Raw genomic sequence first — 8,437 nt, forward strand, 5'->3', positions numbered from 1 at the left:
GCACGTGTGTATGAAAACATTGTGAGTGAATCCGATCAGCTCTAAGGCATGTGTGATGCGTGTAAAGGTTTAGTGAATTTGATCGTGAGTGAACTCGATCAACTCTAAGGCACATGTGATGCGTGTGAGGACATGTGGGAGTGAATCCACTTAAATACATAATGACATTGTGAGTGAATCCAATGTGGGAACAATTAATGTGTTTGATCACTTGTGTGTGCTGATAGTTACAACCGAGGATGGTTGTCTCCTCAGACGAGAGGACTATCACAGGAGTGAGATTATAAGAATATTTTATCATGGGAGTGAATCCAATTAATTATGTGTGATGTATGGTTCATGTGAGAAGCATGGTAGTGAATGATTTCCATTTTTTAGAATTATTTTTGTGAGTGAGTCGAAAGTAATTGTGATCTAACATTGTGGATTATGTATGTTCTTTGATTTTCATGCTCTTGATTTATGCTTTGATGCTATGGTTTATTTCTTTTATTATTTAATTTGTAGAATAATATAATCTTCATGTACCATGGTCCTGTAATAGTAGTATCAGAGCATGGTAAATTCAGGAATTAAATTTGGGTCATGGAGAGTTGAAGAAAAATTAAGGTTTAAAGAAAGGATATTTCATCAAGGATTGTTATTTTTCACAAGTCAACCATGAGGATCAGAACTTCTCTTTCGATCAAGTATTCTCAACATCAAGGTATTTGTAATTATCCAAGTAAGCCTAAAACTCATACTTATGCATTGTTCAATTTTATTATTATTATAAAAAAAACTATAGCTAAATTTAAATATATTGGTCAAGATAGTTCAATGATTGATGTGTACTTTCTATACGCGGAAGAAAATACATATTAGACCATTCACTATCAGGACTTCAGTGAACTAACAATGATGCACATATGTTTTTTGATCGATCACCAAAGAATGTATGTAACTTATTGTTATTTCACATTCAACCTTTGACCTTTAACACCTCATTTAAAACACTTTCTTCAAATTATTGTTCTTTTAAAAAAAAGTCAAGTAAGGATAACCAGGTTTCTGTGAAAGATACTTGTGTTGATGTCTCTAAGAGATACTTGTGTTGGTATCTGTGATTGAAAGATACTCATGTTAGTGTGTCTGTGAAAGACACTCGTATTGGTGTATGTGTAGGATACTCTTTTGATTTCCCAGATGGATAATCTAAGTGATATTTATCTGTGAGACGGATAACTTATCACAATGTAGTGTTGAGAGGGATTCTATCTGTGAGACATATTTATATTCTGACTCTCTTTACTTGCTATTTAAATATGCAACTGAGGTCAATTGCAACTGAGGTCAGTTGCAACCCGAACAAGAGGGAATGTTATGATAATTAATTTATTATTGGGTGATTTAACAATTCAAAAGAATATCTTAGGTAACCCAAGTGTGATTAATTTGGTTTTGAGTGAATCCAACCAGCTCTATGACACATGTGAAACGTGTGGTATACTTTGTGAATACGCGTGATGGATATGAAAACCAATGTACGAGTTTGATTGTGAGTGAATCCAATCAACTGTTTTGAATTTTATTTAATTTAAAAATGAATTTTAGATAAATTTATTTTATGATAAAAGAGGAATTTCCATGACAATTGGAATCCAATCATTAAATGAGAAAAAGAGAATTTTAAGCTTATTCAAAAAATGGATATTGGTATTTAGTTAAAAGAAGAATTTGTATGGTATTTAAGTAGAGAAAGATTTGAATTAATTTTTGGTGACAAAAGAGGAATTTTCACCAAAATTCCACCTAGAGAATTAGAGTTAATAAATTAAAATGGTAGAAAGAATATCTTTAGATATTTATGTGAATAATTCACCAAATTGAATTTTTCCCAAAATTAGATTAAATGAAAGAAGAGTATTTTCATAAAAAATCCGATATTCTCATATAAAACCATTTCTTAATCTATTATGGTTAAGAAGGAATGAAATTCATAAAGTTGGAATTTTCTTACGGTTAGAAGTTCAGTAGATGTTTATCTGAAAAAAATCCTTGTTAGAACTAAACCAAATGATTTTGGTTAGACCACGACTATGAGAGGGACGGTCAGTAAACTATTTGTCCATCTCTCAATCTAAATCAAGCAAAAACTTCGTGAACCAATTCCAATTCTTAGTACAAAGAATAGATTACCGTTGAATTAACCTAGTTTTTCGTTGACCAAAATCACTAAGAATCTAGTTGGACAATCAGTCAAATGATGGGTAGATTACCCTAATGAGAGATCAATGATTCTCATTATGAAAATATGGATTAAGGAAAAAGGGTTTTGTGAAACCAATCTCAAACCGGGAATGGAACCAATCTCAAACTGGGAATTTTACTTGCATAGAACCTCTGTTCTCTTTTAAAGGACTATTTTACGTCAGAATGCTGGAGGAAGCATTTGGTATATGTTTAAACTAAGAAGACGCTCATTGCAATAGCTGGCGGGAGTCGTTGAAGGGACATCGCTCACAGCAAAGCCTGCCGAGGTCTTGACCAACCTCGATACGATTAAAATGGTACGCTTCTCGTACGATGGGCGAGGGCCGACAAAGCGGTCCGTGAGTGAAGTGCTAGGACACCTAAGTAGGATCCTAGAGGGTTCTGACGAGGTGATGCACGGGCTCGCGGTTGCTAGGACACCCATGTGTGCGTCGAGGAAGATTCGGATGGACTAAAAAGAATGACTTTTGTGAATCAAATTTTGATATTGGATCTCGTTGGTTGGCCAGCTTGTCTTCAACGGAGAGTCCAGATGACATATTTTGTAATACAGTGGACTCAATATTTTGGAGGACTATGATTAGTAATACTATGATTTTCATTGAAGGATTATTTTAAAGACAGTCGATTCTATTATAATGGCAATTTCATATTGGGTGTGTACGTGGTATGCCTACCTTAATTTTTGCATGAAACGCCGGCTAGGGGGCCTGGGAACTCTTTTCCTCGGTACCCGGGCAAAACATAACCAAATCTTTATAAAAAAATCCCACCAATACAGTGGTCGAGTGGTTGGCTAGTTGGGATGGATCGGGGGATTCCTGCAATACAAATAAGTTGCGATTAGTTACGTTAGTTAGATTAAGTCCTAGGAAGACCCTTGTTTTGTGGGAGGGAATCAGCGCGGTGGCAGTGCCTTAAAGGAGGAAAAAAGTGGTGATTCTATGGACCAAGCACAAGTCTCTTCTTTGATCTGACCATGTGACTTCAGGTTCGGTCAGATCAGTTTGAATAGTTAAGACTTTGACTCGTTAGATTAATTCTCCCATTAGATGATTTTTCCTAGCGGAATCGCCCGTGCCTTCCGGGCGAGGGAAGTTTTTTTGGGTTCAGTTTCGGAGGAACCGCCGGACTAGTCTCTTGTCCAAATATCCGTAGTAGGCGAGGCCCCAAGTGTGGATCCCTGCCCTGTGCGAAGGCTGATGCTACTTCCATCGCCACCAGCGCCCTCGGAGGGGGCAGTTGGCTAACCCATGGGCCGGTTGTTTGTTGTTAGGCTGGATCAGGGGATTCCCGCGATATAAATACATTGCAATTAGTTACATTAATTAGTTTAAGTCCTAAGAAGACTCTTGTTCTATGGGAGGGAATCAGGGCAGCTGTGCCTCGTTAGGAGGAAAAAAGCGGTGATTCTATGGACCAAGTGCAAGTCTCTTCTTTGATCTGACCATGTGACTTCAGGTTCGGTCGGATGAGTTTAAATAGTTAAGACTTTGACTCGTTAGGTTAATTCTCCCGTTAGATGATTTTTCTTGGCGGAATCGCCTGTGCCTTTCGGGCGAGGAAAGTTTTTTCGGGTTCGGTTTTGGAGGAACCGTCGGACTAGTCTCTTGTCCTGATATCCGTAGGCGAGGCCCCAAGTGTGGATCCCTGCCCCATGCGAGAGGCTGACGCTGCTTCCACCGCCAGCGCCCACGGAGGGGGCACCACGAAGGGGGCGGGGGTGAGTCACAGCTGGTATCAAAGCTTTGTTGAAAGCTAATAAGGAAAAATGAATTCTTATCAGAAATTTGTAATAAAAACTCAGAAAGAGCATTTACATATTGTATTTTCATTCCTTAAGCTTCATTAATGAAGAATTTTAATCAAAGAATTTGGTTTTATAGATGGAAGTTCCACACTTATTTGGTGTTCCCGACCTCACCCAGCCACAAGATATGGCTGCTTTTGCCTTCGAGCATCTCATCTCTTCCGCTACTACAACTCGAACAAGCCAAGATTTGATTGCGGTGTGTCAAAGAAAATTTCATGCAAGAAAGTCGTTCAAGTGCAAGTGACCTAAGTAGTGAAGTTGGCATGCTTGATTACTGTGGAAGGATACAAGAAATTATCAAGGTTAGGTTTAGAAAGTTTTCTATATTCATTTTTGATGTGAAGTGGTTCAAGGTAGTAACTCAAGGACCACAAGAAACCATGCACATAGATAAGAGCATATTTGTTCAAGTATAGTCCACAAAGATATGGATAAACCAAAGGGACACATTTGTGCTATCAGAGCATTGTGAGCAGGTCGTCTTCAAGGTGGACCACCCGAGAGATCATAGGTGGTTGTTTGTCATCCAAATTGATCCATGCAGTAAACAAATATTTGAAGATATGGAAATCTCAAATGAAGTAGAGGTTGAGGAACCCACTTAAGAAGCACAAGAAATAGACATTGATCTAGTTGAACAACTAGAAGAAGGATCAAATGAAGGTATAGTAATTCAACAACTAGAACTTGAACCATAAGTAAATACAACAGCTAAATCGAGAATTTGAAGAAGAAATAGAAGAACAACCACCTCTAATGACTGCAATAGAAAAGAACGATACGGATGAACTACCTTCTACTCCAACAAAGGAGCCTACACCCATTGTGAACGAAGATGCAAATGGAGAGGTATTTCTAGAAACAGAAGTATTTGGAGCCATGGATCTAGCTAAGGATGAGAGAGTCGATGATGAGCTATAATATCTTATTTATTTTTTATTTACCAAGAAATATTTTGTTTTTGTTTTCTTGTTTGGGACTATGGGAGCTTTAACAGATAATTGTTGTCAAATTTTTTTGTAAATATTGCTACATATATCCTTGTATTTGGGATCATTAGTGTTACATATATCCTTGTATTTGGGATCATTAGTGTTACATATATTTGTATTTATTTGAAAAGTAACTAAAAACTGGGTTGATAAGGACTATGAGAACAGGTGCACACTTGAGTTTTTTTAAAGTTACACAAAAATAAAAAAATAAAAATTTGACACGATTTCATCGACAATTATTTCAACACTTTCATCGATCCTTATGTTGACAATTATCTCAACACTTATTTCGACATCCATTTCTAACCTTTATAACGACGCTCATTTAGATGTCCATTTGTGACGTTTATATCGACACTCATTTTGACGGTGCGGCCATTGTCGAAAGTAGGTGGCGGAAATGGATCATTTTGTAGTAGTGTTACTTAGTTTATTTATTTGATTTGTGAGAGAGAGAGAGAGAGAGAGAGAGAGAGAGAGAGAGAGAGAGAGAGAGAGAGAGAGAGAGTTGATGGAGATGTTTGTCATTGTTTGTAAGAGAGGTGTAAGGTGTAAGATTTTTGAATTCCCCTCTTACAACAGTGGTACCAGAGCAAGGCTTGCAAAAAAGTGTATGGAAAAACCTACAGCACTAAACCTCGAGAAAGTGTGCAGCCTATAATAGAGCCAATGCACATTGAGAAGCATGCCAATTGATTATGAATTTAAGCACTGCATGCCAATTGATTATGAATGTAAGCACTGCATGCCAATTGATTATGAATGTAAGCACTGCATGTGATGGGCCACTCACAGACATCAGGTCCCAGGGCCCAATTAGTGAATTAAGGAAATAGAGAAGAGAAGGTAAGCATAAGCCCACTCTCCAAGGGCTCGACTGTCATCTCTTGATACTAAAGGGAGTGAATAACTTTTCCTTATATACCCTTTACCCCCTTTTCAAACCTTGCATGTGGGAACTATCTAGCTTCTTTACTTTTATCTGATTCACCCTCCCCTTTTTTGCACGAATCCTCTTGCCCACAAAATTTTGCCAATTTTTTCTCTATGTTCCCCATATCTCCTTTTTTTTCTACCCAAATTAAGCTCTATAAAATTTCTCGCATCCTTTGTTTCGACCTCATCCTTTTGCACATCTATATGCCATACTTCTTAATTAAAATATCTTTCTCCAAAAAAAAATCAAACTTGTTTTTAGTTTTCATTGCAATCCCCCTTTGTTTATGTGTTAAGTCCATTGCAAGATGCATACACAAAACTCTTGCAAATGTAGGCCTCTACATTACCAATCTTGCCACCCCCTTGCCCCTACCAAACCATGCAATCACTTCTTCACCATCACTAAATTGAAGGCTTTTGGAGTTGGCAATACAAATTGTCATCTCTGGTCTACTCCAAAGCCTATGAGCTCCTACCCACCTACGACAAATCTCATCCTTTCTATCCACCTCCTCGAGATCTTGCAATCAACTTTCCCATTTCTCATTCAAGTTATAAAATAAATACTCATGAGACGCGTCCTCTCCTCAATACCGACTCCCGCACCACTTTTGATGAAACGAATGGTTTTAATTCAAATTCACCACTCCCCCTGAGCCCTCTTTGGAGCAACGTTACCTTCTAATTCAAAAGAATTTGAAGCTGAAAAGCATTGTTGAAGCTGTTGAATATCTCCTTGCTCGTAAAAAGTGTCTTCATGAGCTTGAACTAGAAGACATTTGCTTCATGAGCTTGAACTAGAAGACATTTGCTTTGCCAAAGTGCTCAAGCTTGTTTTTGATGCCCAACAGACTTGTAAAGAGTCCAAGATAAGTTATCATTCATTTACTTTTTTCAAATTTGATGGTGAGAAGAATGGTTGCACTATTTTATGATGGTTAAATGAATTCGATGACTACTTTGCTAATGAGCCATTTTCTGAAAGTGATAAGATTAAGTGTGTAACTAATCACTTGATTGTTGATAGAGCATCTTTATGGTGGAATGTCATGCACAGTTGGCCTACCACATGGGTCGACTTCTAGGAAAAACTTAAAGAATATTTTCTTTTGTCCCACAGTTTCACCTTTAAGTATGTCGTGCTTGGAGTAAGTTTACATGGACTAATTATGATACAGTTGCCCAATACACTGATTAATTCTAGCAATAACTCTTACAACTTCGCATGCTTGACAAAGTGCCTGAAGAAACTCTCCAGTGCAAGTACAAAAATGATTTGGACGAAGGCATCCAAGCAGAGGTAAACTTGTTTAAACCTTATCGCTATATGAAGCTATTTCTCTAACTCATGATGCAGAGAAGAGTGTTTGACCTTCACAAAGATTTGGACCATTCAAAAGGCAAGCTTCATTTATGATGAGCAATAATAGCACTACAAGAAGTTCTCGAGTCCTCCTTTCTTAACTTCACTATGCACAATAAATTTTGACAGCACACGTGCACCCTTGTGCCATCCATGTGTTTATAAATGCCCACATGCCTTGTGCACCCTTGCACTTTTCATGTGCCTAATTTTTGACCAGTGACTCCCTTTTACATTCATCCATGCACATCTCCTAATAACCTTAGTCTCCATCCATTCCAATTTCATGGCATCCTAAGTTCCATCCCCGTGGAATTTACTCACAATAAAGGGGGATGTCACCTACATGCATGAACCTCAAGAAAACCCCCTATATATGATGCTCATAAGATGATAACACCCCCTATTTAGGCTTATAAGGATACTTTAAAAATGACTGTCACCCCCTTCCTTATATCTATGTTTTTTCTCTAACATTTATATACCACCTCTCCTTAGATTAAAGTATGTTAGTGTGAACCTTATTGAGAACATAAGTAATTCATGCATGTTGCCAACAATTAGATGCTAACTACTAGGAAATCATCACTCTAAATCACCACAACCTACTTGAATCATTATTGAAGCATGTTGTGATTGTTTCTTGATATCATTAGATCATTATTGAAGCATGTTGTGATTGTTTCTTGATATCATTAGATCATTACCATACATGCACCATGAAAGGAAAAACCACTGAGGCCCCCTCCTCCTAACTTAAATTTAAGATTTAGTACTCACCTAAATACATGTCCTTACCCCCTACCTTATAACCTTATGCCTCATTTCAAAAAAACTGCCCTCTTGTACACTCACATGATATTATAAGAGTGAATCCCCCGGGGTTCCATCTACCTTGCTTCCATAAACATGTGCCCCATGCATGACATGATAGGGGCATGATAATATTTCAACACCCCCCCCTTGGTGCCCAAATGGGTATAATCCCTGAAAGGTAATGTGGCATCCATTGACATGACATCCCCCCCCCTAATGGGTGGAGACATACACATATATCTCTTAGCCTACATCATC

This window comes from Cibotium barometz, chromosome 39, assembly GCF_041138505.1.
Source record: "Cibotium barometz isolate CiBa-2024 chromosome 39, ASM4113850v1, whole genome shotgun sequence".
Classification (NCBI taxonomy): Eukaryota; Viridiplantae; Streptophyta; class Polypodiopsida; order Cyatheales; family Cibotiaceae; genus Cibotium; species Cibotium barometz.